Source organism: Mugil cephalus, chromosome 8 (assembly GCF_022458985.1).
Source record: "Mugil cephalus isolate CIBA_MC_2020 chromosome 8, CIBA_Mcephalus_1.1, whole genome shotgun sequence".
Taxonomy (NCBI): Eukaryota; Metazoa; Chordata; class Actinopteri; order Mugiliformes; family Mugilidae; genus Mugil; species Mugil cephalus.
In genome coordinates this window covers 22,137,385-22,159,526 of record NC_061777.1, presented here as the reverse complement: position 1 = coordinate 22,159,526, position 22,142 = coordinate 22,137,385, and the positions used below count along the sequence as shown (strand labels likewise).

Genomic DNA, 22,142 nt, shown 5'->3' with positions numbered 1-22,142 from the left:
GAGAAATGGCAATTGCCAGACTGACACAGTGGGGGGGTGTCTGTAACCACACACACACGCGCACACACACACACGCACGCGCGCACACACATACACATGCGCACACACACACACTACAGGATGGCCTAGAGACAGCTTGTCAGTGATCTGTCAAAGGGTAACAGTGCGGAGCAGGTGTGTGTGTGTTTGTGTGTGTGTTTATGCCTGCATGTTTATGTGTTTATGTGCTTTTTGAGGCGGGGGCAACTGGAGAGAGGAAGGCCAGACGGACAGGAAGTTTAGGCACTCACAGACACACACTAGGAAACATGCCCCGGCTCATTTGTTCCCACTGACAGGAAAGGAGAGGGATGGTTCTCTACAAGACATGCCTAAGGGAGGAGGACAGGTGAGTGTGTGCGTATGTGTGTGTGTGTGTGGGCGATGTGGAAGAGGAACAGAGCTAAATTTTGCATCAAGGTCTGATAAAACGTGTTTATTTCTCATGTCTCGGCTCATCTCTGTGCTGTGTGCGTGTGACGTTGTCTCTGTGAGACCTCTTGTGATGGAGGACTAGGGCCTCAGTACTCCGATCGACACTCCCTGATTCCTCTGGATGTGAGCGTCTGAGCAGGTGGATATTCCTTTGTGTCAAAAGCAGAGGCCTTTTACAGGAAGTAGCGAATGAAATACGGGCAAGAAAGTGTTTATCAAACCTCAAAATGGTTAACAATACAACAGGACAGTTAATTTGAGTTCATTTCTATCGTTCGCAAATGCTTTTGTTTTGAAATAGCTCCAGGTTCAAGTTGTGGTGGAATCTTGCTGCGTAAGATAGCCCCTCTGACATTTCTTACTGGTTGGTTTTGAGGCATTCCTCGGTCACGTAGGCCATGAGGCAGCATCTTAAGAATTTTTTCCCCATGGCCTCAACAGTTGGAGGAGCATGGAACATCTCAACAACAGTAAGGGCTCTAATTAGATGCCCAAGCTGCCTCAAATAGACTCATTAAACCCAAAGAAGCAGCAGTTCAACTCACAGCTCCTATGTTGGACCTAATTCTGTCATCTGGCAATGTTAACCACATAAACCCAAACGTGTAACTCGTATAAACAACTAAAGTAGCAAAAAACTGGACTTGGTTTAGTATTCTCAAAGACGTTTCACCACTCATCTAAATGCTTTTTTCGTTCTCACTGACCTATATCAGTTTTTTTTTTTTTTTGGTAGCTAAGGACCTCAGTAAACATTAAATGACCTTGTGTTATCTGTAAGAATGAGCAGAGGTTAAATCTCCTGCAAATAAAGCACTCTCTTCAGATTGAAACTTGGCTCAAGCAGGTTCACAACCTTTCACCTCTTTTTGCTGGAACCTTTTGCGTCCCTCTACGATGCAGCGTTGCCTTGTAAATGGCTGTGGCTTTCCATACAATGCTAATACCGTAATATAATTCTGAAAATAGACTAGAAAAAGATGATAGATATGTTTTTGCTTGATAGGAATGGGTTTCTGTAGATGGCACTCTTTTGCTTTTATAACCACCGTGTCACTCGTCATTTTAAACAAACTGCTGTTCCTGCTGCCAAATACGAGACGCATTGCTTCCCATGATACTACTTGTTCCAGAGGATTTTTCACTACTTACATAACACGGTGTTTACAACAGCGAAGCTTGAGAACAACAAACTAATAAACTGGATGTATGTTTAACCACGCGAGTGTTTTTCTTAAGTGAATAAAGATAAGTGTGCAAAATGTTTCCTTTTGAAAAATATAATGCAGAGAGTCATAGGTTACACAATGTACTTTCTGTAACAAGATAAACTGAAAGTCATCCCAGACCGTCAAGGGAGATCAGGAATGGAGCATGTGACACATTTCAACCTCAGTGGATCGTCTTGCTCTGTAAATGCAGAACAGCTGGTGAATTTCACCATTTGCGCTGGTTAGGCTGCATTTAACATTTAGTTGAAAAGCAATTTCTTTTTCCACCTCAACGATGCTGTTTTATGGCGTTCGTGCATCTCTGAGACGCAACAGAGTGAAGATACAGCAAAGACACCAAGGGTACAAACACAAACGCTGCCAGCTGGGCTTGAGCACATTGTGTTGCTGGTATGAGTTATGCTTCTCGGCCCTCCCATGCCATATTTCTCCAACATGTGCCCATTTTCTGATGCATCCTCACAGAATACAAGAGCTTAAATGTGCCTGTGGTCTTGAGGGACGACTACGGTACCTTGCTACCATTAGGCACACATTCATGTATTCTCAAAGGTACATTATAAGTAGATGTAAATCCAATCACGTTCAGACACAGATGCCAGGCCCCCTCACTCACTAAATTGTGAACTACTGGCAACCCAGACACCATGAATAACAAGGATTATATCACCTCATGAGAGTCATGAGATCACAGCAAGCCTGGAGCCAATTGCTTGATTTGCAGCAAATGGTCAGGACCAGGGGGAAAGAAGATGAAACTCTCCACTCGAACCCTCAGCTCACTTACATTCATCCATTTCCACTGTGAGCCTAACTGAAATCAATGGTGCAGTAATGGACAGTGAGAAACCGTGTTAAAGTGTAATGCTACCTGTTAAATGCAGTTGCTGGCTGTTCGATGTGCTTGTAATATTGTAAGGATAAATCTCTATGTAAGTCTCCAAGTATACTTAGAGAAGGGCGAGGTTAGAGATGGGAGTTTGATTTGGATTTTTAAAGGTTGATGTCTTTAGTGTGAAGCTACATTGTCAGGGTTCGGGATAAACAGGATTTAGAAATTTGACAGATTGAATCGCAAAAGAACAACGTGGATTCAGTTTATCCCTGTCAGGGTGAAAAACAGCAATCACAAGCTGCCTTTACGCTGTCATGTGACAACTAATAAAAACCACTGACGCCAAATTGCTTCGGGTGGGTTTGCAGCTCCTTCAGACGCTACGCTGTTTCACTGCAGAGTTTTACAGGCTCCGAGCCCAGAAGCTGCAGACGAGAATTATCACCATCTACATCACAATCCCAGATGGAGCCCCAATAAATTCGTCTTAATATTATTTCAACCAAAACATAAAGATCAGCCTCTAGAACCTGTAATTTATTCATGCAAACTGTCATCACATGCAGCTTTGTCACTGGGAAGCGTTTTCAACTTCCCATCAACTGACACAAATTGCAGGCCATTTTGAATAATATCAACATAAACAAACCTGCCTGCAAATAGATGCGATGCTCATTGGTAGCTGACACATGCTGTCAGCCCTTGAATCAAAAGCTCAGCAGTCAATTTCAGATTGAAAAATGTCTTCAGTCTGGCAAATGGAAGCCACATCTGCACCCAACCGAACCCAGTGGTGGGCTGACTGTTAAGCCAGACAAGGCAGCATGCAAATACAAATTGGTACGCTTAAAAAGGATGTGTCAGCTCCAAGACGCAGCTATCATTCTCTTCCATCGCTTTGCATGGACGTTAGAGCACATGCCAAGACATCCAGCATGGTCCAAAGGCTGAAGCTGCTGACATGAACTGATTAAAATGTACATTAAAGCACGTCACAATAAAATATTCACAATGAGCACTCCCTGGCCCTTTAAGCCAATGTTGGAGAGAAGAACTAGGCCATTTTGTTGCTGCAATGGAAAAACAAAAGCGGCAGGGTGTCTGGGTGGCAAACGGGGAGTGGAGGAAAATGACAGCGGTGCAAAGAAATCAAATAAAGACTGACAATAAATGAAGTGCAGAGGAGGCCTGTGGTCACCAAGTAGAAGTCAGTGAGCTTCAGGCGACAAAAATCACACACACTGCCCCTGCGTTTTCTATCTGAAGTGTTTGCCACTTTCCCATTTTTGCTTGCCTCACTCTATCACACTTTTTCCCGAGTGTCTTTCATCATCTCAGGCACATCTGAGGCTCCCATACGCTCTCTATAAGTTTTTCTCCATTTTTTTTTGCTTCATTTCAGCCTCCGCTGTGTTTTTTCCTCTGCCAGTTTCTGACTTTCTGTCTCCTTTTTTCTCCCTTTTTCAGTTTGTTTAGCTCCCTGACACGACATCCCTGTCTGCGTTCCATGTCTGCGTTGAGTAAACTTTCTCTGAATGTCTATTTCAACCCCATGGGAAACACACTTATTTGCTTTCTTGCAGAGATCAAAAGATTCATCGCCTGACGCAGCAGATGGTTTGTTACAAAGAATGTATCATTGGAAACTGTTTGGGGAAAAGTAGAAACTTTCAAAACATGCTTGGCAGGTGCTGGGGCAAACCATTTGTCAAACATGGGCTAATTTCAACCATTTCCATCACACCGACGTCAGCATACACTACCATCACACCTAGAATACACCCATGTGTGCCAGTGCCTCCTCAAAGGGTGCTGGTCGGTCTGAACGACTGAAGATGGGGTGTCACATGATCACGCAAAACTCACAAGAACACAGCTGCACACTAAACACGAAGCGGCAGGTTGGCATCAGTTAGGCTGGCTTAAAATAAAGACTGAAAACGTGGAAACACTTAACCTGTTTCAAAGTTTAAAAAAAGCCAAGAACCTTTAAATGTCACAAATGAATCTGTTCAAGGGCTGGATTATTTCTTGGACGGGTCCAGCAGCTTTCTGTATAATGACACTAGAAATAGTACAATATTGTTGGGTAAATGAACAGGAACGCTATTTAATTAAAACTTACACGTTCCTTGCAATATGATTTAAACATTCGCCCAAATTATGCATTTTTTTTTATTTAGTTCTCTGTGCACGCTTGAGGATGAGTTTGCAATCCAAGAGCTGGAGCATCGCGCAGACAGTTACAGTGTCCAGCTCCCTGAATAATCCACACGCAACAGAGACGCATCATTTTAATTAGTCACTTTAAATAGATACTTTGGAAGTGTTAGGTTTGCTTTTCAACTTTGAAGCTAGCCTTCCCGTGCCTTCAGTCTTTTTTGCTGAGCTTGGAGATCCACATGCTGACCTCAGCTCTCTACTTGACACACGAAGATAAGAACGATCTATCCACGTCCCCCACATCAATCTCGGAAGGGAGAAAATACACCGCATGCCGGCTGAACTTCTCACTCGACAATTCCTGCTTAACTTTACGCTTTTGAATAGTGTCTGTGCAGTCCCTCCATTTAAAAGAATGATGAGGAATCGAACGGCCCCACGTCCCCTCTGCTAGAACCAATAAGTCAATGGACTCACTTGAACTGCTGCTACGGCACAATGCAGCAAAGGCACTCGCGCCTTTCGCAGCGACAAAGAGACACACTGATGTCTTCATAGTTTGCTAATGACACCCTAGTGCTCTCTCCCAGGTGCTCCAATGTCTGTGTGCAAGACCTGTCACACGGAGAGCTACGGCACAGGCGATAAAAGACAGAGATTAATCATAACTAAAAGCATTTAAAGCCGTCCTTCTAATTACAAGCCTTTGTGCATGTGTGTGTGTGTGTTTTTGCAGGTGTGTGTATGCGTGTGGGAGGTGTGATGCAGTATGTACGACAGAACAAGAATATGCGAAAGCTAAGTGTGTATGAAGGTGTCGGAATGCAACAGTGCATGTGTTTGTTGATTTTTACAATGCCCCCCACGCTTCCATCACAAACATACACACACACACTGGATCTCCTTCCCAAACCCACAGTCTTTGATGTTGTGAGTCACTCCTTTCAGTGTGTGTGTGTGTGTGTGTGTGTGTGTGTGTGTGCGCACATCTTAATCTCCTGGCTTAGATAAACCCAGCAGAGATTCTAGTAAATGTTGTTAATAAAGTCTAGGATAACTGGGATAACACGCACACACAAGAAGAAACACACTGGTGTAGAGATACGCACGGTGCACACTCACGCGCTGACACAAAGAGATAAAGATGCACACAGGTTTGTGCACACTTACATAGATGCAGACACAAAGGAAGAGGCGCACAGACTCAGAGACACAAAGGAAAAGGGTCCAAACACAGACACAAAGAAGCAGACAAACACACTTCAGCAGGGAAAAACCACACACATATGTCACGCACGGCAATTTTGTACAATCCCCGCGCACCACAACCGCAGAGGCGACGCGGCGGCGGCAGCGAACGCGGCTCCAGAGAGGCCCGTTTTGTTTTGTGCTCCTCGTGATGCGGGAGATGTTGAACACCGCCGCGGCAGCTCTGTGGAACAAAGCGAGCGTCCGCGCAGCTGCAAAAGACAGAAATCGCACACGAACGCGCGGAGCAGAGCAGCGCACTCAGGCCCTCACACAGAGCGAGGGATTTAATTATGTGTGAATATACAGACACCTACACACACACACACCGCCTCCTGGCACAACCCCACGCACTGCCCTTGACCTGCCTGCGTATGATTTTATCCTCCTGAACTTCATCTAGAACAACCGTTGTCCAGCAATGCTGTTTTTCAGGTTTCTTTCCTGCACTTAAAGTTGATTTGTGGTGATGTTATTTGTATATTACAGTAACTACAAAACTAGTTAGTGACCTTGTCAACTCTTTCCAGCCTGGAGGACCAGCTACCCAGATCAGGCCGTCTCCATTTTTTTGCACATTGCACATTCAGTGAGGGTACTTTGTGCCTATATAACAAAAACGGAAATGGTTCAGTATAAATATTGTTTACTGACTCGACGTTATAAGGCTGTTATTTACTGTGTACACAGAAGAAATTAGTTTTTTTGGCCTAGAGATGGAGATGCGGATTTTCGCAGCATTTCAAAATTCTCCAAAGTAGAGCCCAAGGTTGTTCATTTTGGCTTCAGAGTTGTGAATCTGCTGCTGACAGAAAACGGGGATGTTTTTCAGGTGGAAATTTCAATGACTAGCCATGGGCTTCAAGGATAACCGCAAAATAAAATATGAAACAAATAAAACAAAAGCATTAATAGGACCAGGAGTTAAAAACACTTCAGGAGCTGGAGGTCGAATTTGGTCGAGGGGAAAAAAAAAAGATGGAGGCACGCAGGTGAAGTGGGTGGCTGAAAAGATGTAAAAGCATGTAATTATGCTGAGGGGAACCTTATTCATGAAGGGTATGAATACCATTTATCTCAGCAGCTCAGCCCTGCTTGTTGGAGCCGTGTCGGTTCATGTGATCCTACAGCAGGCATTAGACAAAAAAACTTGATAGTGCGTCTATCACTGTGAGCCGGAAACCTTAGTCTAAAAAAGAAGACGGGGAGAATGAAGATGAATATAGTCCACCGTAAGTCAGCTGCTACCAGCGCGATCAGCTTGATGAGGGAAGTTCCCCGAAATAGTGACAAAACAAAAATAAATGGAAGGTGAGTGAGATTTGGGCACAGACATCCGCTCCCTCGCCTCTGACAGTGGATGAGGACAAAGGGCGCAGGCGAGACGCGCGTGCGCTACGACCCCACCCGCTGAGCAACACAGGCACACTCAGACACGCTCCACCATAACCACGCGTAAATGATAACACACATACACACACACACACACACACACACACAGAGGCACAGCAGCTAACTTCATTTCAAAATCAATTAATTAAAAAGCACAGTCCTCTCCCACAGGGAGTGAAAGACAAATTTGAGGAATTTAATCCTGGTACACAAATCAGAGCTGCTCAGCTGCGGAGATGTGAGCGGACAGGATGGATAGAGGCAGGGATGACGGGACGGCGGGATGGAGGGCGGACGATCAATGAATTTTAAAGAGGGAAGCCAATTTGAGTCTGACGCTTCAATTTTACATGACTGCTTTTGCTCACCTACTTTGCTGTCCATCCATCCATCCACGCATTTGGAAAGTGAGCAAGTGAGCAAGTTACAAAGGCATTAAACCTGGTGTGTGCGTTGGGGTTCATCATCATCCTCATTCACTCCCTCATTGTCACTTTTCATTAGTTTTTGTTTTTTGTTTTGTTTCTAAAGACACATTATTGATTTTTGCCACGTACATTCAGAGGTTGGGTCTGTGTGTGAGTGTGTGTCAGGGGCGTGCACGTGTGCCCTCCGTGGCTGGTCTTACCTCGGGCAAAAGGAAGGAAAAAAAAAATCATAATAAAGAGTTTGCTTTTCTCTCCTCCCTGGTGTTCTTAAAAAAGACTTTGCCTAATAGGCATGGAAAGAGGGAAAAAAAAGAAGAAAAAAAGACACACACTCTGCCAGATAAACTCTTCCATATGCCACAAATCTGTGTGTGCGCTGAGTGTGAGCGGGAGAGAAGATAAAGTCAATTTGTGAGCGCACAAAGGTGTGCGTGCAAATGCGTACATTTGGCAAGCAACGTGCGAATGCGTTAGCGCAGGTGAGAGCGTGCATGGCTGAGAAGATGCTACCGGCCCGGCCCTCCGTTTTCATCTGATTCTCTTCCAAGCGTCTGAAACCACGAGTAGTTTGTGTATTTTTGCATGCAACTGGACCACGAATACTATCACCACTCTTTTTCCAAATTTTCCTTATTTCGCTACATCAAACACTGATTGAATCCACATTTGCTTATGTTTCATAAATTACATCAAGTATCACATGACTCGACAATTGCAATATTTGACTAAATGTTGTTGGAAAGCATGAATTGAGGCATGAAGCAACAGAATAGCTTTGGAGAGGTCTATTACAATAATACACTAAGCGTGCGGACTAAAGTGGTGGAAAGAGAATATGAGGGAGGCAAAAGATGAGACAGATTGAAGGGGCTAGTGAGAAAGTAAGGTGAAAGCCAGGCTGGAAATTGATGGTGTAATTGTTGACTGCTGGTCGGCTCTTATCGTGGTTTCTCAGGGCTGTTGTGTGAGTGAGCTGGCTTCCTTCTTGGTTTCCAATCTGTGTCTCTTTCTCTGTGACTGGACCAAACATGGCAACCTGTTTCTCTATTTTTTTTAATCCTCTTGCCAGCCCTTGTATTTTCCCAATCTCTGTCCCTCTCCTCTTTTATCTCCCTTCTGTCATATCATTGTGGCCTCGTCCCACTGAGAATCTCTGTCTTGTTTTTTTTTTCCACCCCCCCCCTTTTTTTTTTTAGACGAATCAGACATCACGCAGAGCGCGGTGGACTGGAAAAGAACAGCGGGAGACGGAGAGGGTGGGGGCACAACCAGCCGAGGGTCAAAGGTGAGTCTGCAGCAGGTCTCGGGTGGGTGAAGGGGCAAGCACTGAATCTGTCTCTCTATTACACCCCCACCACAGCACACTAGCCAGACCAACACCTCAACAACAGGACTATTGTGGCTGCAGCAGCTGATACAGCTGGACTCAAAGGAGGCTGTGGGGCCGGATTCAAGGTGAGCCCAATTACGTGCTAACCGCAACTAGCACTGGTCACTAACAACCGACTGAGCTAAGCTAGCAGTCATGTAGAGGAGACTTGAAGTAAGTGAATCAATAAAGCTAGATTTAAATCTAACGACAGAGGTTAAAGAGATTCTCCTGAGCCTTCATCCGTCTTAGTGGTGTCAGTGTGCAGGCCACTGTCATTACCTACCATTGTATTTTACGACGAAAGCTTTACTGTAAGTGACATTAGCACTATTTCCACTCAGTACAACGCTCTCCATATCAATGCACAGATATGTCAGTTTGATCTCCTCATTTACACTAGGTATTTACTGAATGCGGTATTCCTGTCTGCACGATCTCATCACATCTAACGCAGGCAATATGTTAAGCAGACGAGTAGGTGGGGAGGTGGCATCGTCAACAAAAACAAACAGCGGGTTTAGGATATGCAGACATGATAGATTACAGCCTGTGTTCACCGTTCATTTGGGTAAGAGGAAGAAAAAGGCTGTGTTTAACAAATCCTTTTAACAGTGACAGGCTACCTCTCTCGTAAAGATCCGCTACTGCTACACTAAAGGACAGGAGCAGGGATGCATGGGCTCAAATCACACTGGAGTCGTCATGGATGTGGCAACGTTTCATCTGTCAGGGGACAGGGAAACTACAATTCATGCTGGTTCTTTACGGAGACATCTCCAATTAAGGTGAAGAAATACACCGCAGCTGTGAAGATATTTGGACAAGTGTGGCTGGCACACATTGTCCATCATCGTCTTCCAATTTGCCAAAAGTCACACACTGTGCCCAAAATAGGCAGAATTAAAAGCCACACTGTTCTATCATTGATTTTCCAGCAGTAAGTGACTGACTTCCCAGTTGCCATTAGGAACATTAGGTTAACTTTGAATCCACAATTAGAGGTGCTACACCGGGAAAACATCTATACTTTCATCAGAGGGACTAATGACTAACATTTATTTTCCTACAGGCCAAGATAACACTAGCAAACACAGCAGGAAATAAGCAGGGTAGCCACGCAAGCTAAGCTACTCCCACACACAAGCTCAGAGGAGATCTCAGAGAGCAGTCATGTAGGGGCCTTCATGCTGCTTACACGCCTGCACGGGCCCCTCTGTTGTACCTACCCTGGAGAGAGGTCATTAGCTCGGCTGCAGCTTCTTCCTGGATAAGCTGCAGCTTACCAGCCTGTGAGCCGCAGGGCAACTATTTTATTGTCCTTTCAAAACTTAATGTGTGAGTGTGGGGCGATAGCTCGGGAGGGGCTGGGCGTTGGAGTTGGCCATACAGTATGTGTGTGTGTGCGCTCCAGTTGCGTGCTCCCGGCACTTCCTGCCCACTAACGGCCGGTCCCACGGTAGGGAGGGCGAGCTCCATCGGACCAGAACAATGCCAAAAAAAGGCTGTCATAAAAACAAACTACCATGCTCTGCTTAGCACAGGGAAGAGGAGGGCAGGGCCCTACTTTCCTCTACACAACCACTACAGCTACATCCATATTCACAATCTCAGCTGTTCATTTTTTTAGCCTCTGCTACTGGGCTGCACACATTTACATACGCTATCCAGGAAATAATGGATGAAAAACAGCAAGCAGCAAGCGCTGAATATGCATGGACACTCTATGCAGAGTACGCACATTCACACACACAGCGATGTTGCAACTATCAGAGAAGAATAGGAACCTCTGCATTCACACTGGGTCCAAGCAGCACTGACGCGTCACCAAAACCAGAACAAAAAAAAAGAGAGAGAACAATTCCGACAGCCCCTCTATACATGGAACACGGTGTGGACAACTGAGCCAGAAAACATCTGCTGAGTCGGAACAAACAAAACAACAAGCAGCCAACGGGGGGCCTCAGAAAACATGCTAAATACCTTTCACAGTGGCCCCGAAACACAGCTGGCCCACTGACAAGGGTTTTTTTTTTTTTTTTTTTGTTCGGCCCAATGTATTCCTATCTCATTCCATTCCAGCATTAAAATTTCACCCACAGTCAAGCAAAGACAGGCCCAGGAAGCAGCCTCAAACAGAACAGATGGGTCCAGCTGCTTCTGGAAAAGGAACTTACAGAACAAACCACTATATAATGGTATTATGGCGCTTATATATATATAGCGTTTTCTACCTTCTGGTACTCAAAGCGCTTTTACAGTCACAGACACATCGACCCATTCACTCACACAAGAACGCACACAATCACACACCAGTGCCACACACTGGGAGCAACTCAGGGTTCAGTGTCTTGCTCAAGGACACTTTGGTATGTGGCACATTCCCAGGACCGAACCGCTACACAGCCGCCCCATAATGCCATCCAAAATTTCAAGACGGAACCACAAAGCATTCACTCCAGTGGCAGTGACTGTGCAAAATAATGACAGTTAGTATGTTTCTGAATGCAGATGAAACAGCTGCACTGGATCTGTCTCAAAGGGCCACACACCAACCCAAGGGTTGGCCGTTTAACGGTGCTTGGTTGTTAATGAACCGATGTGACCCTAGTTTTTGCTCCATGCATCGTTGGCACTAGCTGGATCCTTGCAGCCTCCAATATGAAAAACTGTCGATCGGCCTGTACTCTACAATGGTTTGTAGATCTTCCTAGCTCACTAGCCATAGTAGCAATTTTGGTTTCCCTTTTAGAATGACGAATACGGACTACTGCCACCTGCTGTTCCGCAGCACTATTTTCTTTCATGAAGGCACAGAACGTTTGCGCTAGATGTCCGCTCATTTCTTTGCACTGGATAAGACACAGATGGTAGTAGTAGTAGTTCTTTGATGGTATAATAACACTGGAAACAAAATTGTGTAAAGAGTTCCTGCAAAGTTTCTCCTGGAAGTTGCTCTCTGCCATAACTACTATACTGGTTTTACTGAGAACACTTCTCTATATCAAGCTAGCCAAGTGTCCTGTTTCAGACAGGGAATAAAAATACAGTTAATGACAGCAGACATAGGGACAGACAGTGGCAGAGAGCGCGAGGCTGGCGGGCAGCAGATGGCCAATAGTGGTCAGCTGGTAACAAACAAGCAGGTCAGGACTCTCCTCCACCTCCACTCTACCACTCATAAATAATGCAGAGGGCCCCAGCCACCCAGAGCAGCTCCACAGAGCGTCTTCAAAAGGCCTCCACTAACTCTCAGAGCAAGTCCCATAAAGGGAGATGGAGTTTGTTGTGCTGAGGAAAAGCCCGAACCTTTACGTTATAGCAGGGAGCAATAGATTACCATCCATCTGTTTGTTCATTTGTTTGAGACAACAGTAATTAGATTTGGGGTGATGGCTCTCACTGCTGCATTCTGACATTTTAAAAATGGCATTGATCAGGCCGACAGGGGGGAAATTACAGGTCAGGAAGAAAAGCTTCGATAAACAAAACTTCCACATGGCGGGAGAGAAAAACACTTGCTAAACACTTGCTTGAAAAACACGTGCACACAGCTACACAGCCCCCGCCACATTTGCCTCCAGGAGTGTCAGTATGCTCCATATCGGATTTTCCACCAGCCTGACTGTCCTGGAAACAGTTTTCCTCCCTGAGGACTTATTTATTTATTGATCTGGAGCTGCATCATTCATAGGTTGGCAGATATGTATTGCCGCTTTGTTTTCTTTATGCTGAGAGCAGAGCAGTTTTTGGCAATATTGTTCATTTTTGACAATAATGTCAATAGGACTTCATTTAATTCAACTGAATTGATTTTGGGAGAAAGAGAGAAAGATCCATAATGGCAGCCCTCGGGGGATTCAGGATGCTGGCACCACTATTAGAGCCACCAAAAGAATTACACTCCTCTCCTCTATCCCAACACAGCTTTCATTCACAGGAGGTTGAATACATACTTCTCTGTTCAATTAAAGTTGAGCCATATAAGTGGTAAGCGCTTACACTTTGGCAATGCAAAAATGACCTCATTATGCTACCAGGATTGAGGCGAAACAGACGGGGAAAAGGAAGATGGGAAAAAAAATGTGTGCATAAGTGGGTGAGAGAAATAGAGCGCTGGAGAGAGCGAGAGAAGGCTCAAAGGGAAGGCTAAGTTGCAAAAGAGCCGGAGCTTCTCGTCTCGGAACAACTGCAATCACGGCCGCTGCCAAAACCCTCTGGATTCATCCTCGCTGCCTGACGGAAACTTCTCAGTGGGCCTTAAAGCCACTGAGATGGGGCTGGGGGTTGTGCACTCGTGTGTTTGTGTATCACTTGTCCAGCTTGAGTTCTACATTACAGATACAGAGCCATCTGCAGCATTTCACCAATAAAATGCAACCGCACCGGCTTTAAGAAACTGGACGATTTGCCGAAACACACGGCATCCTCTAATGAATGGTGACAGTGGATGGTGGTGGTCAGGTTCCTACATTTACTTGAAGAAAAAAGAAGACACACATTCACAAATCACAAACCGTCAAACTGCTGCATCCCGGTTTACTGCACACTATCTGAGCACGGTTTAACATAGAAAGCATTTGGAATCATTGGCATGTGTTTCCTTTTACACTGACCTCTCCTGGACACTGCAGTTTTTCTCGTGGATTGATTAACAGCAGAGGGAAAGTTGCTTGAGAGCATAGACGATATAGAGTGCACTGTTTAATTTTTTTTTCATTATAAATGGTGGAATTATAGAACATTTAAAAAAATATGTCAAAACTAAAAAAACAGGCGCAAAGAAAGGCTTTAAAATCACAAGAACGAGGGGGCTCATGGGTTTTGTTCTTAGAGGAAACAGTCTAATGAATGAGCTTTGATTGTTGTCAATTACACAGGCAAATGTGCGACTAAGTGGCAACCGCCAGATGTGACGAACAGCAGTTCCCCGATTGGCCACTTGAGGCTGGCTCCAACGGAGAGTCTGTCCCCAAAACTAAGCCTCGGTGTCTGTAGCTAACTACATCGTTCATGACAACTGTACTCAGGGTGACTTTTCATATAACTCATCCATTTAATTTACATTAAGGTTTGAAGTCATGCATAATTGAGAGTGTGGCTGCTTAGAGGGGTGATGGACGCCCTCAGAGGTTGCTATAGCTGTCTGCCTCGATGTCACCTGCTCACCTCCTGTACCTCACCGCAGCCACTGCCAAGACAGAGACAGCTAATGTCACGGTCAAAACCACTCATAAGGCAAGATGTATCCCAAGGGTCATAGAAGGTTTCTCCCTCTTTATTTAAAGTTGGCAAGCGTACTTCGTATTTGTTTAAGTGCGACTCCACATTTCGGTGTATTTTTAAGCAGCTGTGCAAACATCACAGCTACACACATGACCTTATTTTGTTAATGGAGCCCGAATTAATGTAAAATACGAAGCCTCACACAAACCGAAGGCGCTAAAGCACGAGTTTATATCCCGTTGACCCTCCCCCCTCCCGCCAAAGTCCATTTACCATGATGTTCTCGTAAACAGGCCGCTTCCCTTCCTTCTTCTCCAAACACGAGCCTGCCCAGCCCAGCCCTGCCTCCTGCTGTTCCCCTCCAGCACACACACACACACACACGAACCATCTGCTTCAGCTCTCTAGACCTCGCATCTGGCCTTCTGTGAACCATATCTCTGTTCAACACACACACATGCTGAGGAGCATCACAAAACAGAATCGGTGCAATTCAGTTCGGGCGGCCTCAGAACACAGAGGGCAAGGCTCGAGATGCAGGCTCCCTTCAGCTCAGCGGGACACCGGTTTTGAAACAGCAAAAAAAGCAAAACCAGTTCGGTTTCTGAAATAGGCGTTTTAAAGGAGGAGAGAAAGGCAGATACAATAAGGATATTCAGGGGGGAAAAAAAGGCTTCTGTGGGAAGCTGGCGAGTTAACTGTTGCTCAGCATGTGGATGAAAAAAAAAGAAAAAAAGCCATCTAAATACATCATCGTTAGCGGATTGAGATCCGTGCGCTCACACGACACCACAGCCAGCAGACTGCGCGCCTGTTCCTGTATGTGAAGATACACCGTTACATAATCAGAAATGATCCCGTTATCATGGGATTTCACTGTGCATTCAGCTGCTCGCCACGCGGGGCCACAGCATCCGTAGCGCTGACGTGATACATGTGGCACAGGGATGACAATTAAACGCACGCAAACAGAACGGGCACAGAGCAGACACGAGACATCTGGTGCGGCAGCGGTGTAGCACCTATGACGCAATGTCGACCCTCAGGTGTCAAAACACACCGCTTCTGTCATATATGTGCGCACGCACCCATGCAGGGAGAAACACACTCACTGATGCAGGCAGCAAATAGAAAATAGAACTATTTCTATAGAAGTATTTTGACTGCTGACTAATTGAGGCTCTGTAAAGAAACAAAATGATTTATCAATATTTTTTCTTTGTTTGGCCAACATTTTCTAAAGAGTTAATGAATCAGAGGAGATTAACTTGAGAGTAATAGTCAGTTGCAACCTCGCAGAGGAGCGGATGGCACCATCGGCGGGGACGTGAGTGTGCATAAATACACACTCAAGCAGCAAATAAGAGATAAAAGTTTTAAGACGTTCCCCTTCTGTCAAGCTTGTACTCGGCAACCCCACAATAAAAATATAAGAACAAATCTGCACATGCCTGCAGAGTTTAATGCGTGTGCATTTTGTCTGCATGACTGTGTGGCGTTTAACTGCATGGGTGCATGTGTGTGCGTGTGTGAAGAGCAGCACAGGGAGTGTGTGAGGGAAGATGGGAAGGAGTCAGGCTGTCAGGATGTGGAGCCCATTGTCTGTTCGACAATGAAGAGATCGAGTCGGCAGGAGTCCTGTGGCTCTCTCAAAGGAGGCATTAACATCTGGGGCCAGAGGGCTGCAGTGCGTGTGAACGTGTGTGTGTGTGCGTGTGTGTTGCAACTGCCTTAGATAAAACTGGATTTTCAAGATTTATTTTTTCCAGTATTGGACTAATGCTGATGGCAGGAGGAATCCCTCCCAAACCAAATTAGTTTTCAGAGATATCTGGTAGTAACATGCGTCACCCCTCCATAATCTACTGTGTGTGCTTATCTTAAGGATTACATGTACATGTACATGTATATGTACAAGGTCTGTGAACTTCATTCCACAAACGAAAAGGTGAGTAAAGTGAATTTAGGCAGAATCACACTCAGCTACATCCCTCCACATTGCAAATGTCAACTTGCTAACGCTAAATACTACGAGTATTTTACTTTCATTAATCTTTGCAAATGGCGCATTGACACACACAGACAAGCGTGCACAAACACGGAGAGATATTGAACTACCTGCTCACAGACCATATGAGTAAGAAATCTTTCGAAACCGTCATGGGATTGAAGCACAAATATCACAGCAGATACGCAAGTGTAACCTCACAAAACACACAAAAGTTCTCATATAACCCCCCTACTCCACCCCACATCACAATAACATGCCTCCACTTACTTATCCCACAACACTTACTGTGTCTATTTCAACCCCCCCTCCCCCACTCCCGGCACTGTCTGTTAGTTAACTGTCAGTGGCACCATCCAGCTTGTAAAAAATAACATAAAATTAAAGAAAAAAAAACTCCTTAGTCTGAACCACCACCTTTTTACACAACCCCTTGCTCACTGCCCAGGATGGATGCTTGGCCCCCTGCTCTGAGCTCCACTCCTCCTCCTCCTCCCCGGTAATTACAATAATCACTCAACTGAAACTAATACTTACCTCATTAAAAAAAAAAAAAAAAAAAAAAAAAAACACTCCAAAAGTAATATCGCAAGTCAGTGGATTATTGTCACCATAAGAGCTTAATTTTTGAGTGTCAGCTGAGTAAGGCGGGGAATAACAGGCAGCAGTTGAAGGGACTCACTGCTTTTCCGGCACTAGGAAATCAAAACCTATGCCTCTGCCTTCAGCAGGACGCCCAGAACCCTCTGATCAAAACATCTGCATAAGCACTTTGAAATATATCAGAAAATTTCTACCAACTACTGTCAAACAACAGCAGTCGCACAGTAAGTTTGGAATATTGTAGGATGGTGATATTACATTGAGGATACAAGGTATCACCAGGCAAACAAAGGTGCCTAAAAGTTCATTCGAGGGAACAAACCCCACTAAGAAACATTAAGAATTAAGCATTTTACGCAATATTTAGGCTTCCTTACAGCGGCACATTGGGGTAACTCTGACATATTACACCTAACACTGTCTCACAAACCTGGCGCTGGAGAGTATACGCACATAGATGCACGGACTACAGTGAACCCCCGGAGTTGATTCCTCTCCAAGTGCTCCTGACCGCAGTGCGCTGTGTTTACACTGCGCGAAAAGGAGATAAAGTTGCATCACGTCGAGCCCCAACGCTCGCGACCTACAACACCTCAAAGATCTGTCTAGACAACGCGTTGTGCTGTCCTATTTCCAAGAAGCAAACAAAAAAAAAAACGAGGGCTTCGTGGCAACAGTTGGAGATCCGGACGCTCCGGGTCTGGATGTTTTCTAGCTCTGCTTCCGTCGTTCACTTTTAATCCAACCTCGCAGCGCAGCAAGCACCATTCTAATAAATGACGCCTGCGAACTTACCATATTATTACGGTGCTGGTGGTGATGATGTCTGGCAAACGCGTCCTGCGCTTTCCTCCCCGTCGTTCTCTGACGACAGACCGAGTATCCTCTCTTCTTCTTTCCCCGTTATCTCGCGTTTGTTCTTGAATTTGAGTTATAAATTATTCCACATCTTCATCAGCCTCGGATGCTTTCGTCCGCGGCTTGCCTCCTCTTTCCTCTTGTGTCCTCTGTGATTGTAAATGTTTGGACTATAAGGCAAATCAAGCCATATGATCCTGTCATTCAGTTTCTACACAGAAGAACTGGCTCTCCGCGCAACTCCCTCCCAGAGCTTTGTAACACGAAACCAGGGGAGGAGGAGGAGGAGAAAAAGAGGGGGGAAAAAAAGCAAAGCAAAGAAAGGAAAGCGTGAATTTAATCCGCTATCTGCGGCGAGCTAGAATGACCTATTAGCCTCTCTGTCTCAGAAGTTTCGGTAGTCCGTGGCAGGCAGACAAATCGGAGTGGTCGTGGCGCTGCGTCTCTGTGCCAGTCTCCACTGGAAATGGTGTGAGTGTGTGCGCGCGGTGCGTGGCGCTGCAGCGTGTGTGCGCCCCCAGCCTACTTCTGCAGTACGCATCGCAGCAGGGACCTGGAGGATTTCAAAAAAGGCACGCAAACAGATCCCCGCCCATTAGCCTCTCCGAACAAGGGCCCCGACATAGACGAGGGGCCCTCCAGCAGCCATTACACCGCTTGATTAAGACAGTTTCATTGTGTGGAGAGTGGAGGTCTGTTTTAGCAAAGTGCTCCCCAACCCAGAGTCTGACCTGAGACCCTCGGAGGCCCTTTTTAACGAGCTCCTCACAACCAAATGAACATTTGCGTTGAGGAGCGGGGTGGCCTGGCATTAAAGAAACCATTGTTTGCCTCTGCTTCCTGTCTTGCCGAAGTGCCCCTGAGCAAGGCATCCGGCCACAAAATGTCTCTGAAGGTGACACAGTCTGAGCAGGCAGAGAAAATGTTAAACAAGAGATCAATACAACATTTATGCAAAGTCGTCACCTTCACTGCTGTTGCTCTGGATGAGAGACGATGTAAAAACAGAACGTGCTGCTTTCAGATGAAGCCCTTAACTTTTATTTCTCAATTTTTCTTTGTTTGATCAAAAGATCGATAATCAGATTTTCATACAAACTGGATTGGATTGGACTGGATTGTGGCATAAAGCATCTTCTCTGCCCGATTCAGTGATACATGTTTATTGATTGTTCTCGAAAGCCTGGATTGCTGCTTACCTGCTGCTCTTATTAGACAAATGTTTAGGCTCAGCCAAAGAGGACAAATATATGTAATAAGCATCGCATGAGAAAGTATTGATTTTTTTTATGAGAAAAAAGCACCAATATCATACTGTTAAGAGACTCCATTACGAGATAAAAGTCCCCCTTAAGTCTATTCTAGGTCCAGAAACGAAGCTCAGATAGGAGTTTGCCACCGCATGTGAGAATGTATTGTTTGGATTTTGGTCAATTTGGATGACAAAAATAATCAGCTATGGAAAAGTAAGATTCAAATCTGTGAAGATATAAGCTTCTGTTCTGAACGGCTGAGGGTGTTTGAGCTGAAGGGAAGGCGCTGAAACACCTCCTACAAAATGTACAGTGATGCTAAGTTACTATAATTATAACATAATCACACGAGGCAACTTATAGTCACTTGCATGTACCGTAGACGATGCCGCCAGATGACACTGGGAGGGGAGGTTGGAGGTAGGAGAGGCAGATAGTTGGTTCAGCTCCACGGAGCAGCAACAGCGGATTATTCTGAGAATCCCAGTTGTCACCAGTGAGACCTTTTCAAACTATGAAATGGAAAGCTGCAAAGACAGGCGTTGATGATGTCCCTCAAGACTCCACCTATGTGGCTGTTCATTAAATCAATCAATCAATTAATAAAAATGTATTTATATAGAACTTTTCATACATAAAAGCTGAAACATAAAGTGATTTACCTTAAAAACACACCAAAAAAACATAACTTCATCATCTCAGCCTTTCTAGGAAATGTAAGTAAGACCAGCTGCTCTTTAAATCCCGGCTACCAGCAAAGAAGCATTTGGAGGGAGAAAGGCCCTGCTATAGCAAACTGCAGCCTGTAGGGAAGAATCACTCAAGCTAATGTGCTCCAGCTTTTATAACATTATAGTGTTCAAGGAAGGGGGTCATATTAAGTATAACTTCAGTGCGTCATCAAATGAGAAACCTGAAGCTTAAAACACGTCAGGAGGGAATCTTGAACTGTCAAAGGTCATTGCTTTCTCAGATGTGAGCACATGTAAGAGTGCAGGAGTGGATATTCACATGACCGGCTTGTTATGGAAGAGACATTTTGTCATGCCGTTGTGACTGGGGTTGATGTATAGAGTGTAACGAAACTCTGAAACTCACCTTATTAAAAAAAAACAAAAACGGCCTGAATCAAAGCAGCACAAAGCATAAAGAACGGTGCATGGAGTTCCATCAACGCAACTGAATTCTACATTTCCCGCGATGCATCTCGATAGTCTCTCTTTGAAACTACACACGTTAAGGCTTTTCGTTTGAAATTTTGGGTGCCAGGATATATAGACGTCCTCACAATGGGCTACACAGAGAATTCTCTCAAACTGTATTGACAAGATTAAATTATACCGACCATAGAGAATCAAAGGCATGGGGGAAATCCTGCTGCAGATATTACTGCTGGCTGAGCCTGCTGATGTTTCCTTCTTTTCTTTTATGTCCTCATGTGTTTTATTATGATTACATTTTTTTTTGGCAAAGGCAAATGGTAACTTGCCATCCCTTTGTTGCCTTCTCGATGCTTTTTCAATTAGAATGATTGAATGTTGCGTTGAAATATTCACTATGGAAGTGAAGTAACTGTCCCATTCCAATATACAGTAGGAGGCTTGGGCAATCCATTCTGGGAAGAGAAGTCATATATTTGCTAGAGTTCGCAAAGTTGTGGTAGGAACAACTGTGCAATCTAACGTCTATTATTATGATGGCTAAAACTGCTTTCATGATCAGGGTGTGTTTTACCCCTAGGAATATTTCAGACTTTTGAAATCTTCGTCCAGAGTCTCAGGCGACATTTGACAGTAGGTTTTTGTGACTAGTGAGCCATGTGACATTTAAACCTGAACTCTTGCATCAGTTCTGTGGAGTTCCCCTTTAATAACCAAACGTGTCTCAACACTGAAGAGACTGAGGTATTAAGGTAGGATGACACATTAAACACAATGAGAACAGTGACAATGCGGGAACGTCCTTCAATCTGTTGCATGCTGGAAGGTTTTCCTTCAGGTCCGTTTCCAGATCGTGGGCACGTATATAAATCATCACACAATCAGTCAACACAATCATTTCAGACACCTTTTTACCTCATAGCATACGATGTCATCGTGAGAGCCATCTTTGTAGCAGCTTTCAGAAAATAATCCACTGCACTCAGAACAAAAACATAAACTAAGACTTGGATTATTATCCAAAGATTAAGATACAGATTAAGTGTGGAGATTAGAAGACAAATATTACAATCATAATCTGTCTGGATTAGCACAGAAAATACTGCAAATGATATTTGTCTCAGCGTAGGTAGAAACACCAAAGGGCCTTTTAACCCCAGCACAAATCAATAGACCGAAACTAGGCTACTTCCCAAAGGAAAGGCAAAAACCTTTCTATTATATCAGGGATGATTTCAAAACTATCTGGCATGTTTATTTCCGTCTGCAGCACCTCTCATATGCTAAACCGTCTGCACCTTCTGAATTTACATGCAGTCTGACGGAAGACGCTGCGCACAGCTGAACAAATCCTCACACAGACAGATTACCAAATAAATAAGCCTGAATCATAATGCTGATAATCTCAAACGTACATCAGGATGCAGACGATCTGGCACAGATTGGTTCGGTTTGAGACTTAATGAGTTTGGATTTAGGACACTAATTTGGAGTCGGACTCTCATTCGGCAGCGTGTTAAAAACAGCTCAGTGATGAAAAGGAGAAGTAGCACGGCCTCAGGCCACATCAAGAGACTCCGCTGAGAAAATGTGGGTTTCGTGCTGGGAAGTTGTTCTTAGCATGGTGAACGTGGCCTTCTAGGAATTTAAATAAAAGTGAAAAGGATGTTTCAACAAGCAATCCTGAGAAGACCTTGACCTACCCCCTGTGTTTTCTGCCTTCTTACTTCGGAATGAAAAAAAAAAAAAAAATGATGAAAATTCATTTGTGAGGATTATTTGCACCCAAGGTTGGCTAAAATAGATGTATTATGGGAAGGCGCAGTCATGTGTGAAGTTCCATGCCTGACCTCAAGCTCAATTTGTTTTGAGTGTTCTCTCCTCTCTCAGAGG

The 22,142-nt window shown here is 44.7% G+C and overlaps 1 protein-coding gene across 1 annotated transcript in view; it reads right to left on the bottom strand.

Annotated features, from left to right (window-relative positions):
* The window catches only part of sema4c (sema domain, immunoglobulin domain (Ig), transmembrane domain (TM) and short cytoplasmic domain, (semaphorin) 4C), an 88,232-nt gene extending 69,773 nt beyond the window's left edge, over nucleotides 1-18,459 (bottom strand). Inside the window, exon 1 of the mRNA XM_047591441.1 lies at nucleotides 17,774-18,459. The gene's annotated coding sequence lies outside the window, so the exon portion shown is untranslated. The remainder of the gene's footprint in view (nucleotides 1-17,773) is intronic.
* Nucleotides 18,460-22,142: the final 3,683 nt, after the last annotated feature.